We start from the raw sequence: 21,571 nt of genomic DNA on the forward strand, positions 1-21,571 counted from the left end.
GTGTCCAGATCATTTAGGTTGGGGAAATGGCTACAAAACCAGCAGAGAGGTGCAATTTTCAAAAGACCACTGTATTGCACAGGACTAAATGTGAGGTTCTGCACTTGGGCAGAGGTAACCAGAAACAGGAATACAGGATTGGGGATACCTGGATTGGCAGAATGAATTGATTTTAGAATGTATTTCAGTTACTTGATTGTGATTTTATGTAAACTGTGTTACTTTTACTGTTGTTAGCCGCTCTGAGCCCGGCTTCGGCTGGGGAGGGCGGGATATAAATAATTTATTATTATTATTATTGAAATATACTCAGAGTCGCAAAGTGATTTCATGCTCTTTATTCAGCTCATAGTAGTGAGGAGGAATGAATGCAAGTCCCCTCAAAGTATCTGCTTTATATACATTATTTACACAATGGGCTGCATATGATTGGCTAATTCTGGAATTCTACTGTGAGCCAATCAGGTTGTGGATTCACTTATATCTGGGGCATGACTGGGTGGTTCCTGCCAACCAATCATACTGCTGCATTGTTCTAGGACCAATCAGACTGCTGCATTCTAAATCCTATTGTTCTAGGACCAATCAGACTGCTGCAGTTTGGATCCTATTCAACTCAGTACATAACACCTATTATTATTATTATTATTATTATTATTATTATTATTATTATTATTATTATCCTGGAAAAGAGGAGGCTGAGAGGAGATGTAACTGCCTTCTAATATCTGAAGGGCTGTCACATCGAAGATGGAGCAAGCTTGCTTTCTCCTGGTCTGGAGGGGAGGACCCAAACCAATGGATTCAAATTCCAAGAAAGGAGATTCCGACTAAACCTCAGGAAGAACTTTCATTCAGCTGTGGAATGAACTCCCTCAGAAGCTGGTGGAGTCTCTTTCACTGAAGGGTTTTTTCCAAGCTGAGGTTGGATGGCTTCTTTAGCTGTGATTAAGGTGCCTGCTTCTTGGGAGAAAAGCAATGACATACCTAGACAGCATCTTAAAAAGCAGAGACATCACCTTGCCAACAAAGGTCCACATGGTTAAAGCTATGGTTTTCCCAGTAGGGATGTATGGAAGTGAGAGCTGGACCATCAAGAAGGCTGATTGCCGAAGAATTGATGCTTTTGAATTATGGTGCTGGAGGAGACTCTTGAGAGTCCCATGGACGGCAAGAAGATCAAACCTCTCCATTCTGAAGGAAATCAGCCCTGAGTGCTCACTGGAAGGACAGATCCTGAAGCTGAGGCTCCAAGATTTTGGGCACCTCATAAGAAGAGAAGACTCTCTGGAAAAGACCCTGATGTTGGGAAAGATGGAGGGCACAAGGAGAAGGGGACGCCAGAGGACAAGATGGTGGGACAGTGTTCTCGAAGCTACCAGCATGAGCTTGACCAAACTGCGGGAGGCAGTGGAAGACAGGAGTGCCTGGTCCAGGGGGTCACGAAGAGGCCGACACGACTAAACGACTAAACAACAACACAATGCCATGTGGTCACTGGATAGCTCAGTTGGTTAGAGCGTGGTGCTGATAAGGCCAAGGTTGCAGGTTCGATCCCTGTATGGGGCACCTGCATGGCAGTGGGGTTGGACTAGATGTTCCTCAGGGTCCCTTCTAACTCTATGATTCTATACTATTGTTTGGGACAGAGTTCCTCTATGATATGCTAATATCTATTTTCTATAATATATTCCTTTATAGGGATCATACCTACAAATCACAGGACAGTAGAACAATGGAACAACAAGCAAATGAGCAGAACAAAAGCTGCAGGTGTGACTGAATTTTAGACAGCGGTAGAATTACAAAGAATAGCGGCTCTGTGGAATTGCAAGTTAATTATACCCCCTTTGACATTTCAAAAAGGCCCTGCTCTTTTGGGTTGGTTCATATGCAGATAGATGCCAATGCAATTGATCTAATTAATCAGCTAAAGGGCAGGCACGCAATCAACTCACAATTCCTGAATCAGGCGACAACTTCTAACGGCCAATTATAAATAATGAGAACACAAAGGGGTCCCTGCCTCAGTTCACACCTGGTCACTCGACACCCCAGGCTGATCCGCTGGCAGGGTGGCAGCGCGTGATGAAAAACGGCTGCGGAGGGAAAAGGAACAAGTTCCTTGTCTGGATGTGACTGGTGCAGAGACAAAACCAGGGGGTTGCTGTTTCGTGAAACCTTTGCCCCCCCCCCCAATCCCTCTGCCTCCATATTGGAGCTCTTCGTCAGTTTGTATTTCTTGGTGCAGAAAGTATTGATCTGATGGGTAGAGATCTTTCCTATTCTACTTAATTCAAGAGGGTTCTGGAAGCCTCTCTGCATGAAAGAAGCAAGCCTGAGGTTCATGATGTTTGGGTTATTCCTTCGGAGAAGCTAAGTACAGCTGCCTTAAACTGGTTCTGTTATCTCTTTTGTCAAGGTCATGCTGACCATAATTATAAGGCCAGAAGGAGACTTGTTTCCACTTTCTCCTTCTATCTCTCTTCCTTCTGGTGTGGTGTTCTGCACATCGTATGCTTAGAGTTAAGGTTTTAGTCTTATTTTTTTTAAAAAATAATATTTATTACTTTTAAACCTTACAAAAAAGAAGAAAAAAAGAAGCAAAAGAAAGAAAAAACAATACATTACAATACACACAACGCAACATTAACACATTAGACTAAACAAAACAGAACAAAAACAATTTAAAAACATACATCATACCATTTCAATGCCTTATCCTTCATTCCCATGTTTCCTCGACCTCCTCTCACCTCCCTTTTTGTATTCCACTTCTATTAATTGTTTCAGCAATTCCTTTCCATTTTTCTCTATTTTCTGTCTTATAATTATCTTAACTTATTTTAACCTTATTTTCCATTAATACTATAATACTTAGTTATGCTTAACTCCTTATAACATTTCTACTAAAGCCATATAATTTCATTCCAACATTTTTCTAACACTCATTAATTTTACAGTATTTGTATAAATACACTTTAAACTTTTTCCAATCTTCTTCCACCGTCTCTTCTCCCTGGTCTCGGATTCTGCCAAGGTTTTAGTCTTATTATAAGTTGCGTGTCGAGGTCCCCAAGCAACCCCAATAAAACACCATTCCCACAGAATTGTTGTTTAAGGTTTTTGGCACAATTTTGGCCACAAGTTTATTAAAATACAAAAATGTGAGTGGTTGCTTAGGCATTGGTTGCGACTATCTGACGCCGCATGGGGACAGACTGACATTGGCACACCCGCGAAAGTCAGAAAGGGAAAACATTTTGGGGAGAAAGGTGGAGCTGGGTACCATGACCTCACCTCTCCCCAAATGCTCCCAGGGGCTCTTGTGACGCCCTAGCCCCTTGACAGGGGTTCAGACAAGAACATGGCGAGCTCCTGGATTCTTTTAACAGCCAATCCATGCCCCTCCACCAACCAATTCATAAAACCAATGCCTAACCGCAATCTTACAAGTTGTGACGATTTGCTACGCAGTACACGGGTGGCGCTGTGGGTTAAACCACAGAGCCTAGGACTTGCCGATCAGAAAGTCGGCGGTTCGAATACCCGCGACGGGCTGAGCTCGCGTTGCTCGGTCCCTGCTCCTGCCAACCTAGCAATTCGAAAGCACGTCAAAGTGCAAGTAGATAAATAGGTACCACTCCGGCGGGAAGGTAAACAGCGTTTCCGTGCGCTGCTCTGGTTCGCCAGAAGCGGCTTAGTCACGCTGGCCACATGACCTGGAAGCTGTATGCCAGCTCCCTCGGCCAATAAAGCGAGATGAGCGTTAGTGTTAAGGTTTTAGCCTTATTATAAGTTTAAGTTAAATCTGCTGCAACTGGATTTCTTATGGACAGCGCCAATTCTGAATGTATTGGATTTGTGACCATTATTCTCATCTGCCTTCAGTAGCAGTAAAGCTTTGCTGGATGAAATCAATTGCCTCTAGTCTGTTTTTTTGGGGAATCTTGCACCGTGTTTTTACTCTGCTAACTAGAGGTCGGAGTTCTGCTCTGGATCAATATTGAGTAGAATTTCAATGACAATTTTGGAGTGCATCGGAGGGCGGAGATGCATTTGGCTCCTTTAAATGGAGGAACATCAGATGCTTACTCATCGTACGAGATCATTCACAAATTTAACAACTCTGTATGCTGTTTACAAAATTCATTACAGTGGTGCCCCAAAAGGCGAACGCCTCGCAAGACGGAAAACCCGCTAGATGAAAGGGTTTTCCATTTTGGAGGTGCTTCGCAAAACGAATTTCCCTATGGGCTTGCTTCGCAAGACGAAATTTCTTGCGAGTTCCTGCGGGTTTTCCCCCTTTTTTCCCCCTTCTCCTAAGCTGCTAAGCCACTTATCAGCTGATCTGCTAAAAGCCACTAAACCGCTAATAGCGCTAATCCGCTAAGCTGTCAATGGGCTTGCTTCGCAAGACGAAAAAAACGCTATACGAAGAGCCTCACAGAACGGATTAATTTCGTCTTGCGAGGCACCACTGTAATAATATGTGACACTTTGACACCTTCGAGTACATGAAATCTCAAATAATATATACCAGGCACGTCCAACTTCCAAGAGACTGCGATCTACTCCAACTATTAAAAAAACTGGCAGTGATATACCCATTGGACTGACCAGAGTTGTTGAGCATTTTTAGGGGAAACTTCATCAAAGTTGTTGAACTCTTTTTTTTTGGGGGGGGGGAGACAAGGTCCTGCGATCAACCAGGGACCCCCCACGATCGAACAGTAGATCGCGATTGACTGGTTGGACATCCCTGATATATATAATGCCAAAACAATACAGTGGTTACATATGCTTCAGGTTACATAGGCTTCAGGTTACAGACTCCGCTAACCCAGAAATAGTGCTTCAGGTTAAGAACTTTGCTTCAGGATAAGAACAGAAATCGTGCTCCAGCGGCGCAGCAGCAGCGGGAGGCCCCATTAGCTAAAGTGGTGCTTCAAGTTAAGAACAGTTTCAGGTTAAGTACATACCTCCAGATCGAATTAAGTACTTAACCCAATGTACCACTGTATTGACACACGCAACTCAGTAACTCAAACGGTCCAAATATTCCTGAAATAACTCCATGAGAACAACTCTCTGTGTGTATTCCCAATTCAACTCCAACGACGAGATACCCAGATTTGAAGCTCCACTCACTAGACCGCACTTCCTCCTGATTTCCTTTTTTTCCAGGAGAATGGGAAGTGGATCTATGCACTCAGGCATGTGCCTGCTCCACACTCTTTATGGATTAGGAAACACTGCTCATGTCTGCAGCCTTTAAAGGTGTATGGAGCACCCTACTAAGCAATCGTCCCCCCTCTTTCAAGGCTGGCAGCGGGGGAACCTTTTCATTGCCGTCCTGATAAATATAGCGCAAGACAACAGCTGACGACAGGCTCCCAAAGGAACATCTCTTCTCCGCTGCCTTGGAAATACCGGCGGGGTTAAAAATATATTTTTTTTCTTTCTGGGGGTGGGCATCTCCCTTGTAAATCGCTCTGTCTGCCACCAGGAATTCTACCTCCCAGATGTCCTTTTCCCTCCATCAACAACATCCCAGCTAAATCCCCCAAACAAACAATGACACGCGGGCGATGTTGGAAGTTGCCGTCTCGACCAGTTCCCCTCGGTTCCAAAAAAGGAGATACTGCTCCTGGGGTATAAGGGCGGATCTACGCACAGGAGAAATCCCACTATAAATACGTCAGAAATTAGATTAGAACAACAACAAAAAAATTCCTATGGAAAAAAGCGTATAAAAATTTCCTGCTCTCTGGCGCCATCTAGTGTTGCATGTTTATAGCCCCCAGAAAGAAAATTATAGCACATGTTTATCGTTTCTTTACTAATGTAGCTGAACCCTAGGTTAGAAAGAGTGTTTATATTGTGATTTTATGTTGTGAACCACCCTGAGATTATAGAATTGTGGGGTTGGATGGAATCCTGAGGCTCATCTAGTCCAAACCCCTGAAATGCAAGAATATGCAGCAGTCCCATACGGAAATCGAACCTGCAAGCTTGGTGTCATCAGCACCATGCTCAAAACAACTGAGCAATGAGTATAGGGTGGTATAGAGATTTAATAAATAAATAAGTGAATAAATAAATAAATTTCTGCAAAAAAAAAAAAAAAGTCCCGGAGGATGCTGCCTTCTCTAGAGTCAAAGCACCATCTAGCTAGTTCAGTACAGTGGTACCTTGGTTCTCAAACTTAGTCCATTCCGGAAGTCCGTACCAAAACCAAAGCGTTGCAAAACCAAGGCGCGCTTTCCCATAGAAAGAAATGCAAAATGGATTAACCCGTTCCAGACTTTTAAAAGCAACCCCTAAAACAGCAATTGAACATGAATTTTTCTATCTAATGAGACCATTGATCCGTAAAATGAAAGCAATAAACAATGTACTGCAGTCACACAATTCATCCATGCATCAGTAGCTGAACTGGGTTCCAAACAGTCACAGAAACAAAAACGCAAAATAAGTAGCCAAAACAGACAGACCTCAGCATAACACTCAAATCGGAACACATTCGACTTCCGAAGAAGGTTCGCAAACTGGAACACTTACTTCCGGGTTTGCTGCATTCGGGTTCCAAGTTGTTCGAGTACCAAGGTGTTTGAGAACCAAGGTGTGACTGTATTGTCTATAAAGGTAAAGGTAAAGGGACCCCTGACCATTAGGTCCAGTCGTGGCCGACTCTGGGGTTGCGGCGCTCATCTCGCTTTACTGGCCGAGGGAGCCGGCATACAGCTTCTGGGTCATGTGGCCAGCATGACTAAGCCACTTCTGGAGAACCAGAGCAGCGCACGGAAACGCCATTTACCTTCCCGCTGGAGAGGTATCTATTGATCTTTATTGATCTTTATTGATCTGTTGCAACAGGATGCTCCCCTCACACAACATCTCGCCCCGTGGTCCGTAAGAACATAGGAGGCTGACTTAGACAGAATCAGACCGTGGGGTTATCTGGTTCAATATTGAACCAGGGCAGTTAAGCCTCTGGGCAACCTAAACCGCCATTGCTGGTGGTCTGGGTGCCCAAGCAAGTTCTGTCTGGGTGGTCAGTCTCTGCCCAAGCAACAAGTTGCTCAATCACGCTGAGGAGCCAAGCCTCGTAAGGCTGCCAGACAGAGTCCAGCATGCCAGGTTTTAAAGAGTTCCAGAAGGCAGAGCCCATAAACAAAAGAGCAGGTGGAGACCGAGGGAAATAAACATATTTGATTACTCAACGCTGCCCATCTTTGCCCTCGCTGGCAAGTTCTACCCCCCCCCTCTCAAATTAGACATCGCTGCACGGAGACATCTGCCCCATCTGCTGGGGGTCTTCGTTTGCTGAGAAAGTAATTAACCGGGCAACCAGGCCATTGTTGACACAGTCTCACTAGCGGGCCCTCGGCCCAGGGCCAGCGTATCCACTGGGACCATTTTTCTCCACGCTCCTTGCAATCAAGATCGTCCTAACGAGCAGAGCCAATCAAATTACTCTCAGGAATTTGGAGCCCTCGCTCCGTTTTGGGCTGCGTCCAAGCTTCAATCAGAGACATCCTTCTCAAGTGTCTGCAGAAACCGGGGCCCCACACACGTTATAGGATTCCTGATTCCCGAGCCCCAGAAGATGGGGCTGCCGCTTTATAGAATCGCAGAATAGTAGAGTTCTGTGGGACACCCAAGGGTTCTCTAGTCTACCCCCCCCCCGCTATGCAGAAATCTCAGCTAAAGCATCTAGGGCAGATGGTCCGCCAACCTCTGCTTAGAAACCTCCAAGGTGTGCTGGGCCTGGGGGTAGCCCGAGAACCGCAGTCCAGGTCCAGTCCAGAATCCGTAGGTTCTGCTAGGAGTCAGTCCGACAGGGCCGAGGCAGGACACGAGGCAGGAAACCAGGCTAGGACAGGTGCAGGACCTCAGGCAGGATCTGGCATACAGCAACGCTGCTCCTGCAACCTGGGGCAGGGTCCGACAGCCTTTTATCTCTGTCAGGTAGTGGTCGGTCCTGATCCCCCAGCGACTCACCTCCCTGTGTCGCCCGAAGGCCAGCACTCCTCCTGTGAGTACTCAGGTCTCTCCTTCTCTGAGACCTCAGTCTCTGCAGCTCGGGAGACGTCGGTGGGTTGCCAGACCCAGGGGCCGCCTCAGCCTCTCCTGACCCACCCGGTAGTAGAGCAGCTGTAAGTGATGGCCCAGCTGGAGGCAACAAGGTCATCCCCGCATCTGGAGCCAGGGCAGACTCAGGCCCCTGACTCGGCCCAGCTGGTGTTTGTTGCAGGGGAACCTGTGCAGACTGGGACTCTTCAGAATCAGGCCCCAGACTCAGTTCAGATCATTCCTGAGGCAAAGGATCTGGTGCAGACTGAGTCTCCTCTGGTTCCGAGTCCGAGCCCAAGTCCCAGGCCATCACACAAGGAAGGAGCACCCAACAGTGGAGTCGGGTCCACTGTTGAACAGCTCATCCTGTCAGATAGCTCTTCCTGATGTTTAGTCGGCATCTCCTTCCTTGTAACTCGAAGCCACGAATTCGAGTTCTACCCTGCACTACCCGTTGGAGTGGTTTGTATCTTCACCACTCCTGGCGGTGGGTCAGTTCAGTCACCGTTCTTTGGGGCCTTAGCAATTATTTGAAGCTCCTCATAAATGCCCTGCACTCTTCCCTCGGAGTTGTGCTGCAACATGGAACCCGGAGTCGGAAAACGATGCAAGGTTGGGATGGTTCACTGATGCAGAATGGGATCGTTTAGCGGAACTGGTGTGTGTGTGCGCCGCTACACACTTCTTACCCCCCCACCTGATCTCCCCACCTAAACTCCCATCTCCTTCCCTCGCAGCTGGTTAAATGCTTAACGGAGGAAGGCACACTTTGGAGAGCGGTTTGCCAAACTGTTCTCTGAAGCACCTCCCTCCCTCCTCTAGAGGTCGCTCCAGCGACTTTTTATTGCCGCGGGACCTGGGAGAGCGCCTTCTGCCTTCTTCAAACACAACTGCTTCCTCAGTAGCTCATCTCAGCCACCTGTTCCACTTGCCTGCCCAGCGACTGATGTCATTGCGCAGCCATTGGCTTGGCCCCCTACTGGCAGCCCTGCAAACTACAACGTGACGACAATTTTTCTTACCATTGTATAGAGAGAAAAGAATCCACAGCCACTTTGTTCCATGATGGGGATAAATTTTACTAGCCAATTATAACCCGTTCCCAAACCCAACCCACCCACCGCTGATCAATTTACCTCCTGCTTGGGAGCCTGAATTTCATCTTCCAACATCACAACATTTTTTTTTAAAAAAAAGTGTATACATTTTATGGAATAAAGAAAACAAACAAACAAACAAAAGGAGGACACTTTTGCTGGAGAGTACTGAACCCTATTGTCTTTTCCACCAGAAATGTTTATAAGGTTTATATTAATATATGGATTTTATTAGAACCGTTTCCCTCCTCCACCCTCCCCTGTTTATAGGCATGTCTGCCATTATGGTTTGGGAATTGGACGCCAGTTAAGTTGGCAAAGATCCACAAATTGAAATGCAACCCGTGTTGGAGATGTGGTGGAGAAATAGGAACAACAATACATATGTGGTGGAGGTGTGAGGAAATTAAGAAATTTTGGGTAGTAGTACATGAAGAACTAAAGAAGATGTTGAAAATATCAATAACAAAGAACCCAGAGACATATCTCCTTGGATTGATAGATGATGAGATACCACGGGGGGGGGGGGCGGAGATAATTTTTCTATATGCGAATACAGCTGCTAGAATAGTGATTGCTGCTAGGTCGAAGTCACAAACTATAACCCACAAAGGAGGAATGGATTTGTAAACTAAATGACTATTTAATTTTGGCAAAATTAACTGCTACAATAAGAAATCAGTCGAATCAAAAATTTAAAAAGGAGTGGAAATGTTTTGATGAATATAAGGCAAAATATTGCTCAAAAAAAGATACGCTAATATGCCTGGATTAAAATGTGAAGTACTAGATGGAAGAAAAAATAGTTAGGAAAGATAATATATAGATGATCTGAGAAGGTTGCAGAATGCAAAGATTATTGTAAATTGTATAATGTGGAAGAAATCGAGTGGGGGAGGAGGGAAGTGGGAGGAAAGAGAAAAGAATAATATGATGGATTGAGAAAATATAAATGTAAATGTATGGGGGCGTTGGGAGGAAATGGTGTTGGCTTGGTACATCTGTATTGTAAAGTAATATGTGAAAACCAATTTTAAAAAACACAAAAAAGAAAAAAAACACATTATGGGAATTGGGAATTATTTTTATCACAAGGGTGAAGATCATTTCTGCATTGTGGGGCCGGGGGTTGGAATAGATGAGCCTTGGGGTCCCTAAAATTTGACGTTTATTTGGGGAGTTGCAGCCATAGCTGTCAACATACAGATTTGAAAATAAGGGACCAGCAGCCAAAATAAGGGATTTCAGACAACCAGTTAAAAGGGACCAGATAATTTTGGAGAGCAGGGCCGGTTTTTAGCCCTTCGTTTCCAGAGGTTGCTGCTCAAGACACCAGCCGATGAAACACTGCAATTAAATAACTACAAGCAGCAACCACTTTTCGCGCAAAACGAAGTCCAAGCTATGAAGATGCTGCTGCAGTTCTGTATCTTTTCTCTCGTGCTCCATCTGCAGCTCTGAGTTCCATCAGGCGGGGCGGGAGGCGGGGGGGGGGAAATAGCGCCCGAAGTAAACCCGCAGATCAGACCATCTATGCTAGTCTCCCACTACAAATCTATGTGAGAAGCCCTTGCGGTCCTTCCCTTGTAGCCCTTGGCTCCTCATCAATTCATAGACCATGCCAGGCTGCCCATCTCATTTGGGTCCTTTGGCGGCACAGCCACAGTATGGCCTAGCAGGAGCGGTGGTGACGGGCAGAGGGGAGGCCCCAGGCAGAGACGCCCAGTTCGGCGGCTGTGAGGAGGATGGTGGCGGAAGGGCCCAAGGCTCCCACCAGTCCCGGCGGGGAGGGGTTCCCGGGGGCCGAGGCTGGTGAGAGGAGGCCGGAGGGGGGGCAGACCGGGCAGCCAAGCAACACAGTTGGAGCCTCCCTCCTCCCTGGCTGGCAGGGAGGGAGGGAGAGGAGCTGCTTCCTTTGAAACCCAGGAAATTTAAGGGATATCATCAATAAGGGACAGCAGCGGGACATGGCGCTGGGATAAGGGACTGTCCCGCCAAATAAGGGACGCTTGACAGCTATGGTTGCAGCTCACATAACACAGCTGTAGAACAGCAGTGAAGATGAATTGAAAACAAGGAAGAATCTGGAATGTTCTGGTTTTTACGGGTTGGTCTTTGGGAGACCGGGTGATACCCAGGCTGAGCCGCACCTGCTGCTCCTGTTTAGGATCTTCAAATCTGCAGGTGGGAGAAGCTACTGCTTTGGGCTTGGCCTCTGCAGCCGGTTTTCGACTTGCACATTTCTGAACCCGGCGCTTCGCAGAAGCCAATGTTCTTGAGGTTTAGTCGCTCCAGCACGTAGCTTTCCGTCAAAATGACATTTCGAATGCTAAGAGGTTTTCTCTCTCCTCGGTGGTTTGCAACCCTCTCCTCTGTTCCTGCCAAGGCGCTTTTGCAAAAAACAAACAAAAAACAAAACCCAACCTCAAAAAAATTGATTCTCTGTTATTTAACTCGGGGAAATGGAGATTGAGACTGGGTTGAGGATTCTGAGAACGGGGCTTCTGTCCGGCGTCCGTGAAATCCGTTGTGTTGAAGTCCTCGTCTCCAGAAACCCCAAAACCCCTCAAGAAAAGACAACTTGGGATAATTATGATAATGGTTTTCAGTATTTCCATTTGGCTGGCTGATCTCCCGGCTGTAAAAAGTCAAGCTCCGGTCTCCGAGGAGAGCTCAGATTCGAGGTTGTTTACGGGACTAGTTTTCAGGAATAACGCAGCGCTGTTTGGGGCTTTGCGTCTCTGGACCCCTTCCTTTGGCAAAGCGTCAAGTATCGTAAAGAGCAAACACAGCCAGTTTCGCAACAGCTGAGAGCATCAGGATGAGCAGGGATTTGGCCGGAGAGAGGCTGTGAGATGGTTCGCAATTCGGAGAACTCCGTGGAACACTTGGAAATTGGACAGAGGGAACTTTTCCCTCCCTCTCATGACGCTAAAACTCACGGGCAGTCCACAAAGCTGAAGGAAGAGCAAAATAAAGTCCTTGGTCCCTGGTCCTGAATGGAGTAACTGTGCCCCTGAAGGACCAGGTGCGCAGCCTGGGAGTCATTTTGGACTCACAGCTGTCCATGGAGGCGCAGGTCAATTCTGTGTCCAGGGCAGCTGTCTATCAGCTCCACCTGGTATGCAGGCTGAGACCCTCCCTGTCTGAGTACCGTCTCGCCAGAGTGGTGCATGCTCTGGTTATCTCTTGCTTGGACTACTGCAATGCGCTCTACATGGGGCTACCTTTGAAGGTGACCCGGAAGCTACAACTAATCCAGAATAAGGCAGCCAGACTGGTGACTGGGGGCAGCCGCCGAGACCACATGAAAGGCTCCCAGTACGTTTCCGAGCACAATTCAAAGTGTTGGTGCTGACCTTTAAAGCCCTAAATGGTCTCGGTCCAGTAGACCTGAAGGAGCGTCTCCACCTCCATCGTTCTGCCCGGACACTGAGGTCCAGCGCCGAGGGCCTTCTGGCTGTTCCCTCATTGTGAGAAGCAAAGCTACAGGGAACCAGGCAGAGGGCCTTCTCGGTGGTGGCACCCGCCCTGTGGAACGCCCTCCCATCAGATGTCAAAGCAATAAACAACTACCTGACATTCAGAAGACATCTTAAGGCAGTCCTGTTCAGGGAAGTTTTTAATGTGTGACATTTTAGTGTATTTTGGGTCTCTGTGGAAGCCGCCCAGAGTGGCTGGGGAAACCCAGCCAGATGGGCAGGGTACAAATAATAAATTATTATTATTATTATTTCTTCCTGCAGTGAAAGGTTAACCTATGGAACTCCCTCCGACATGAGACAGGGATGGCCTCCAAATTGATGGCTTTAGAAGAGGATTAGATGAATTCACAGGAGAGTAGCCATGATGGCTGTTCTCTGCCTCCACAGTCAGAGGCAGAGATCCTTCTGAATGCCAGTTTCTGGAAAGCAAAGGAGCGGAGAGGGATCTCGCATTTGAATCCTGCTCATGGGTTTCCCACAGGCACTGTGAGAAAAGGATTCGGGGAAATTCTGACAAAAGAAGGATGGAGGACAAAATTAATGGACTACGCAGAATTGGATAAAATGACAGGAAGGATTTGAAACCTGCGGGACCAGAAATTCCCAGAAGATGGGAGGAAATATATGAACTATTTGAAGAGCAACTGTAATCAGCAAATTATGCTAGCAGGACTACAAGAAGCTTCTCCAATTTACGAAATATTGCAAAGCAGAGAAAGAATAGAGATATTAGTTATGAAATTTAAATGTAAAAGTGAACGTAAGAAATGTAAAGTAAGTGAACAGATTGGAAAATTTTCAGACCTGTTTAATGTTTTATTGTGTTTTTAATATTCTATTGGGAGCCACCCAGGGTGGCTGGGGAAACCCAGCCATATGTAAAGGTAAAGGTAAAGGTAAAGGTAAAGGGACCCCTGACCATTAGGTCCAGTCATGACCAACTCTGGGATTGCGGTGCTCATCTCGCTTTATTGGCCGAGGGAGGCGGCGTACAGCTGGTCATGTGGCCAGCAGGACAAAGTTGCTTCTGGCGAACCAAAGCAGCGCACGGAAACGCCGTTTACCTTCCCGCCGCAGCGGTACCTATTTATCTACTTGCACTTGACGTGCTTTCGAACTGCTAGGTTGGCAGGAGCAGGGACCAAGCAACGGGAGCTCACCCCTTCATTGCGGGGATTCGAACCGCCGACCTTCTGATTGGCGAATCCTAGGCTCTGTGGTTTAACCCACAGCGCCACCCGCGTCCCTATGAGTGGAGTATAAATAAATAAATATAACAACAACAACAACAAGAAGAAGAACAATTACCTGGGACCTTCTGCATGCAAGACTGTTGCCCTGCCATTGAGCCACATCCATTCCACACTCCCCTCTCTGCATGCCAGCCCCTTCCCTGCCATCTCCAGTGGTTCCTGGGCTGGCACTTGTGCCAAGATACCTTCTTATTCCTGGCAGTCGGGTATGTCTGTGTGTGCAGCTACTGCTGCTTGCTTTGCTACTGTAGCCCCAGCCTGCTCCAGCTGGCTCACCGAGATTTATTTATTTTAAAACCTTTCCAGCCTTAACATTACAGGAAATCAACTGCAAACCACTTTATTTTTTTTTAATGATGAGAATAATGTCTATTCTTGTTCACCCCCGCTTCCTTCTTAAAAACAGCCAATCCGAAAAGCACGCAAATATAGATCGTTCCCGACAAAAACAAACGGTGCGAGGATAAAAAGGGAAACATGCTACTGCTAAATGACGGTAAGGCCATGAATGTCACCTCTCAGTCTTCTCTTTAGACTCAGGAGAAGATGGAGAGGTGATCTCCATCTCCCAATATCTGAAGGGCTGTCAGATGGAATTGATGCTTTTGAATTCTGGTGCTGGAGGAGACTCTTGAGAGTCCCATGGACTGCAAGAAGATCAAACCTCTCCATTCTGAAGGAAATCAGCCCTGAGTGCTCACTGGAAGGACAGATCCTGAAGCCGAGGCTCCAATACTTTGGCCACCTCATGAGAAGAGAAAAGACCCTGATGTTGGGAAAGATGGAGGGCACAAGGAGAAAGGGACGACAGAAGACGAGATGGTGGGACAGTGTTCTCGAAGCTACCAGCATGAGTTTGACCAAACTGCGGGAGGCAGTGGAAGACAGGGGTGCCTGGCGTGCTCTGGTCCAGGGGGTCACAAAGAGGCGGACACGACTAAACAACAACAACAACAGATGGAGTAAGCCTGTTTTCTGCTGCTCCGGAGGTTAGGACTCGAACCCATGGCTTCAAGTTACAAGAAAGGAGATTCTGACTCAACCTCAGGAGGAATTTTCTGGCTGTATGAGGTGTTCAGCAGTGGAATGGTCTCCCTTGGGATGTGGTGGACTCCAGAACATCAGTGTTTTTTAAAAAGAGGTTGGCTGGCCATCGCTCATGGATGCTTTAGCTGTGATTCCCTTCCAAGTTTACAATTCAATGGATGCCCACCCAAAGTTTAGTGCCACAATGGTGAAGATCAGCTCCGAAGACATAAAACAAAAGAACAGATATACAGTGGTGCCCCGCAAGACAAATGCCTCGCAAGATGAAAAACTCGCTAGACGAAAGAGTTTTCCGTTTTTGAGGTGCTTCGCAAGACAAATTTCCCTATGGGCTTGCTTCACAAGACGAAAACGTCTTGCCGCTAAGCCGCTAATAGCCACTAAGCCGCTAATAGCTGTGCTTCGCAAGACGAAAAATTTGCTAGATGGAAAAACTCGCAGAAAATAATAGTTTCGTCTTGCGAGCCACCACTGTACCATATTTTTCGCTCCATAAGACGCACCTGACCATAAGATGCACCTAGTTTTTAGAAGGGGAAGGGAAGAAAAAAATATTTTTAAAGGGAGCGCTGTATGCACCCCAGGCTCTGCTCAGCGCTCCCTTTTACAAGCTGCATGGAGCGTGTGTGCGGCGCTTGCAGGCTTTTCCCCAGGAGGGAGAAGGGCCCAATGCTCCACACGGCTTGTGAAAGGGAGTGCAGTTCCTGCGAGCTTTTCTATGAGATGAGGGCAGAGCGTGTGTGCAGCTCTTGGGGGCTTTTCCTACCTGCCTCCCACCTGCATTCGCTCCATAAGATGCACACACATTTCCCCTTACTTTTTAGGAGGGAAAAAGTGCGTCTTATGGAGTGAAAAATACGGTAAGTGCTTGAACACAACAATCTATAACCAAATGAAGTCCTGATGCACAAACTAGGGTGATGGATGTCGTTTGAGGCCAATACCTTTGGACCCTGAGGCTCTAAATTTCCACATACAGTGGCACCCTGGTTCTCAAACTTAATCCGTTCCGGAAATCTGTTCCAAAACCAAAGTGTTCCAAAACCAAGGCACGCTTTTCCATAGAAAGTAATGCAAAACGGATTAATCCATTCCAGACTTTTAAAAACAACCCTCAAAACAGCAATTTGACATGACTTTTAATATTTAATGAGACCATTGATCTATAAAATGAAAGCAATATACTGCAGTCACAGACACAATCAATCAATCAATCAATCAATCAGTCAGTCAGTAGCTGAACTGGGTTTCACACAGTCACAAAAACAAAAAAGCCTCCAAAATGCAAAATAAATAGTGAAAACAGACAGACCTCAGCGTAACACTTAAAACGGAGCACGTTCGGCTTCCGAAAAAAGTTTGCAAACCGGAACACTTCCTTCTGGGTTTGCAGTGTTTGGGTCCCAAGTTGTTGGAGTACCAAGGCGTTTGAGAACCAAGGTACCACTGTGCAACAGAAAAACTACTTGCTTAGCTGATCTGCCTGGATGGCGTGGTGATAAGGAAATGACTCTGCACAGATAATATTGAGTGGACCGGTATTAAAAATAGCCTCTGCCAGCCGGGCAGATTTTATTTTATGAGTTAAAGGATTTATAGCCTCCCTTTCGACAAATGCTTCAAGGTGGCCAGTGATAAATACTAAATAATTGCAGTGCTACCTGAATACGCCTGAGATTGAACCAAAGAAACAGTTTTCCTGTTTGACCCAATGCCTGCTGGATAATCTAACTGAGGATGGATGGACCTGTCAATTTTGGTTTCTCTCAGCTTTTCATATTTTCGCTCCTCCATCCTACGCTCAGGTTGTAGACACAGTATGTATAAATAAAAGCATATATCCTAAAAAGGTAAAAGGTAAAGGGCCCCTGGAGGGTTAAATCCTATCAAAGGCAACTATGGGGTTGCAGCACTCATCTCGCTTTCAGGCCGAGGGAGCTGGCATTTGTCCACAGGCAGCTTTGCGGGTCATGTGGCCAGCATGACAAAACCACTTCTGGCACAATAGGTGACTGACGGAAACCAGAGCGCACAGAAACACTGTTTACCTTCCCGCCGCAGTGGTACCTATTTATCTACTTGCACTGGTGTGCTTTTGAACTGCTAGGTTGGCAGGATCTGGGACAGAGCAACGGGAGCTCACTTCATCGCAGGGATTCGAACAGCCGACCTTCTGATCAGCAAGCCCAAGAGGCTCAGTGGTTTAGACCACAGCACCACCCGCGTCCTAAAGATACCACAGTCTCTGCTGACCTTCATTCCAAGGAATCTGAACCTGTGTAAGTGCCTGGGACCCTTGCAATGTCTTATCCCTGGAGTCTCTCACCCCTTGGAGATTGGGGTCCCATATTACGACCACTGCCTGGAACAGAATGACATGCGCTTTGTTTATCGACTCCCATTTCTGATTCTCGACTTCCTTCCAGCTAGTGACCAAAGCGCAGAATTCAAATAGAGGACTACGCATACACGACTTGGCAGCCACGGAGAATGGATGTAATTTGGAAACCCCCCCCCCCATCTACATTCTTTGGTCATCTTATGAGGCTCAACACTTTAATGATAGCAACCTTGATTTTTATGGCGGCCTAATACCGTATATCAACGGCACATTAGCATTTACGGCCTCGATGCATCCGTAGCCTCTGCCCAATTTATCTCCGGACAGTCTGCGTTTCTGGGAATCGGAGGCGGCACTGTGACGGTATCGCTGCAAGAGAACTATGTGAAAAACCAAGAGTAGAATCCTAGAATTGTATTGCTGGAAGGGACCCCGAGAGTCAGTTAGTCCAAACCCCTGCAATGCAGGAAATAAAGGAATACTTCAACGCAGTATTATGGCCTTTTCTCATAGCTTTCTATATGCTGGTTGTAAAACTGTAAAAGCGGTGTGTGTGTGTGTGTGTGAAGATCCACAAATGCTGGCCAAGATTAAAATCAAAGCACTGTGTTGATCCATTATTGCTACGGCAGAACCAGAGGTTTTTCCCCCTGCAGACCCAGAAAGCACCTTCTAAGAATATGATACGATGCGATAATTTTTATTGCCATTGTCCCATACAAAACAACGAAATTGAAAAAAATCTACATCAGACATTCAAAAACCAACAAGCCTGCTATCCCAGCCTGGTTAGCCCCCTAAAAACTCTGATACCCCATAATTAAATACAATATACTCACATAAAGGCTACCTTACACTGCGTTTAAAACCAGAATTACATTTGGGTAGAACCTGTTTCTCAGGTGGCTAGTCCTAGTCTTTATAACCCTGGACCTTCTTCCAGAAGGCAGAAGCTGAAAGAGATAATTTCCGGGGTGTGCACTATCCTGCGCTATCTCTGCCGCTTTCTTATGGCACCTGGAAGCGTAGATTTGATCCAAGGTGGGAAGAGTGCACCCAATTATTCTCTCCGCAGTCTTTACAACCCCGGACAGCATTGTTTTTCCCCTGACCATGCAGCTCCCAAACCACACACACAGACCATACGCTAATACACTCTCAACAGTACAATGGTAAAATGCCATCAACAGGTCCTTTGAGAGATTGTTTTTCCAGAGGATTCTCAGAAAATATAACCTCTGCTGTGCTCTCTTCATCTTTGCTGTCTTTGCTGTTTTCTCCCCAGGTAGAAGGAGAGCCCTGCTGGATCAGGCCAGCGGCCCATTCAGTCCAGCATCCTGTTCTCACAGTGGCCAGTCAGATGCCAGTGGGAAACCTGTAAGCAGGATAGAGCCCTCTTCTCTCCTGCAGCTTCCAGAAATTGGTACTCATGGCTAGTAGTCCTTGGTAGCCCTCTTCTCAGTGAATGAAACCTTCTCTATAGAAAGGGATGCGGGTGGCGCTGTGGTCTAAACCACTGAGCCTCTTGGGCTTGCCAATCATGAAGTTGGCGGTTTGAATCCCCGTGACGGAACAAGCTCCCATTGCTCTGTCCCAGCTCCTGCCAACCTAGCAGTTTGGAAGCACACCAGCACAAGTAGATAAATAGGTACCACTGCAGCAGGAAGGTAAACAGCGTTTCTGTGCACTCTGCTTTCCGTCATGGTGTTCCGTTGCACCAGAAGTGGTTTAGTCACACTGGACACATGACCTGGAAATCTGTCTATGGACAAACGCCGGCTCCCTTGGCCTGAAAGCGAGATGAGTGCCGCAACCCCATAGTTGCCTTTGACTCGACTTAACTGTCCAGGGGTCCTTTACCTTTACCTTTCTTCTCTATGAACACGGAGGTCAAGAGCCCATCTCATTCAGCATCCTATTCTCACAGGGAATTCAACAAATAGGACCCCTCTGTCATCCTTCGGCTTCCATCCACTGGTATTCAGAAGCATTGCTGTGGAATTATCAGCCTTCACTCTGGGAACTGGTCCAGTCCTATGGCCATCCAACATGGCGGCCATCACTGCCTCCTACGGAAGGGAGTGTGCTGGGCCCAGGGGTAACCCGAATAACATGGTCCAGGTTCAGTCCTGAATCCAAGGGTTCTGCTAGGAGTGAGTCTGACAGGGCCAAGGCAGGACATGAGGCAGGAAACCAAGCAAGGTCAGGCACGAGGTCTCAGGCAGGATCTAGCATACAGCAATGTTGCTCTTGCAACCTGGGGCAGGGTCTGACAGCCTTTTATCTTTGTTGGGGTAGCGGCTGGTCCTGATCCCCCGGCGACCCACCTCCCTGTTTCGCCCGAAGGTGAGCACTCCTCCTGTGAGTACTCAGGTCTCTCCTTCTCTCAGACCTCAATCTCAGGGAGACATTGGTGGGTTACTAGACCCAGGGGCCGCCTCAGCCTCCCCTGACCAAACCGGTAGTGGAGCAGCTGTAAGTGATGCCCCAGCTGGAGGCAACAAGGTCATCCCCACATCTGGAGCCAGGGCAGGCTCAGGCCCCTGACTCGGCCCAGCTGGTGTTTGTTGCAGGGGAACCTGTGCTGACTGGGGCTCTGCAGAATCAGGCCCCACACTAGGTTCAGAAGCCGCCTGAGGCAAAGGATCTGGTGCGGACTGAGACTCCTCTGGCTCCGAGTTCTAGCCAGAGTCCCAGGCCATCACAGGGAGTTCCATAGCTCACTGCGTGGGAAAAGATCCTTATTCCACAGCAGGGCAAAGGACCCCTCTCCCAGTTTGTGAAGCTCTTCTTGGGTGGCGAGAGCAGCCAATTTGGTTCTCCTGCAAATGTCGCTGGACTCAAACTCCCATCTGCACCAGCCAGCATGACCAATGGTCAGGGATGACTAGAGTGGCAGTCCAGGAACATCTAGAAGGTGCCCCCAGTTACCCCCCGGATTAGAGAAGAGCCCCAGGATCATAGGCGCCGACTCCATGGGTCCTGAGGAGTAATGAGTTAAAACAAAGGCACTCCCGATCTAGAGAGGGGGTGGGGTTGCGGGCTCTCGACCCATCAACAATCTCGCGGGGCTGGCGTCAGCCCCGCGAGAAGCGGGGATTCCCCCTAGCTCATTAATATTCACCGCCCACGGCGGCAGCCAATCGGCTGCCGCAAAGAGCGGGCCCTCACAGGTTCACTTAAGGTCGGGGCAGCCTGGGGCTCGCCCCTTTCGTTCCCCCAGCAGCAGCGGTTTGGAGGTCTTGGCCCCCCCCCAATATTTTTTATAAGTCGGTATGGGCCGCCGCCCCCCCCAATATTTTTTATACGTCGGCGCCCCTGCCCAGGATGCTGTCAGCATTCTTGACCCCCTGCAAGACCTGCCTCAACGTTTCCACGCGATGCTTCCATATTTATCCTCGCCGTGGGCCCTGGGCACCTCGCAAAGATCTCGCCTCCTCTTTTGTTCACTCCAAAGCCCCACCAAGCCACAAAAGGACATAAGAACAATCTGCTCCTCTCGTATCGTTGATGGCCAAGAGACTCCGGAGACGGGATTTAACGAGCCTCATAAACCCGCCAAACATCTGTGTTAAGAAAGGGTAGGAGAAAGAAAGCATGCGATGATGGCCGGCGAGATTTTATATATTTATATATATACACAGAGTTCTTCTCGGAACTCCAGCGTCTCCCAGCTCCTCTTTGAGGCGGACGGAAGCTGCAGAACGAAGTAGCGGAGGGCTGTGCCAAAGCAAAGAGACAGAGACGGGCACACACCCTTTGGGAGAACGAATAGCGGCTCTCGTTGGGCGCTGCCTTTTGACAGCTTAACTAGCAAAGTCGCTACGACGCTCCAGCTGCTCTGAAGCAGTTATAACTGGCATAAGGTTGCCAGAACAGCCTGTGGGATTTGTCCAACGGCCCAGTATCCTGCTTTTACTATATATATATATATATATATATATATATATATATATATATATGGGACGCGGGTGGCGCTGTGGGTTAAACCACAGAGCCTAGGACTTGCCAATCAGAAGGTCGGCGGTTCAAATCCCCACGACGGGGTGAGCTCCCGTTGCTCGGTCCCAGCTCCTGCTAACCTAGCAGTTCGAAAGCACGTCAAAGTGCATGTAGATAAATAGGTACCACTCCAGTGGGAAGGTAAACGGCGTTTCCGTGTGCTGCTCCAGTTCGCCAGAAGCGGCTTAGTCATGCTGGCCACATGACCTGGAAGCTGTACGCCAGCTCCCTCGGCCAATAAAGTGAGATGAGTGCCGCAACCCCAGA

General features: G+C 47.6%; 1 protein-coding gene across 1 annotated transcript in view; it reads right to left on the bottom strand.

Moving 5' to 3' along the window:
- The window catches only part of PTH1R (parathyroid hormone 1 receptor), a 129,848-nt gene that overhangs the window by 54,926 nt on the left and 53,351 nt on the right, over positions 1-21,571 (bottom strand). The gene's annotated exons all lie outside the window — the stretch shown is intronic.

Source organism: Podarcis gaigeae (assembly GCF_964106915.1).
Source record: "Podarcis gaigeae genome assembly, chromosome: 12".
NCBI lineage: Eukaryota > Metazoa > Chordata > Lepidosauria > Squamata > Lacertidae > Podarcis > Podarcis gaigeae.